Below are 752 nucleotides of genomic sequence, written 5' to 3'. Positions count from 1 at the left end.
GGAGGCAATTAGGTCATGAGGATGGAGACTTCATGAATAGAATTAGTGCCCTTATAAGAGATACCAGAGAGATGATCTCTCTCTTCATCATGTGAGAACACAGTGAGAAGATGGCCATCTGCAAACTAGGAAGTGGGTCTTCACCAGTCACCAAATCTGCTGACACCTTGATCTTGGACTTCCCAGCCTCAGAACTGTAAGAAATAAATTTCTGTTGTTTAAGTCACCCAGTAAATGGTATTCTTGTTGTAACAATCTGAACAGACTAAGACAAGAGGAGACCACACTTATGGGGTTTGGACATTTGTCAATTAGGGCATAATCTACCTTCTCCCTTAAGAAAGAAAACTTGAGGGAAATGGCCAATGAAGCCCTTCGCTACAGGCTCAGCTGGGAGGCTTGAGAGAGTAGGGTGCCTCTTGCTTAGCAGTTTTGGTGCCTTAGGTAGGATATGATATTCTTGTCAAGTTTTGATCCTAAGAATGAGGCCTTTATTTTACCTCTTTAGAAACTCTGGTGGTTGGGGAGGAGGGATGATCACTTAACACCAAGTTTCACGCAAGCCCAAGGTCTGAAAAGTCAGCTTCAGGCATTTAAAAACTGAAAACTGAACATGACTAGCTGATTGCAATTCCTGTATTTTTTTAAACTGAAGTACAGTTGACTTACAATGTTGTGTTACTTTCAAGTGTAAAGTGATTCAGTTCTCTCTCTCTTTCTCTCTCTCTCTCTCTATATATATATATATATAT

This window comes from Monodon monoceros, unplaced genomic scaffold (assembly GCF_005190385.1).
Source record: "Monodon monoceros isolate NGI ecotype Baffin Bay Population unplaced genomic scaffold, NGI_Narwhal_1 Super_Scaffold_5, whole genome shotgun sequence".
Classification (NCBI taxonomy): Eukaryota; Metazoa; Chordata; class Mammalia; order Artiodactyla; family Monodontidae; genus Monodon; species Monodon monoceros.
The sequence above is the reverse complement of the archived record's forward strand: the minus strand, read 5'-3'. Positions refer to the sequence as shown.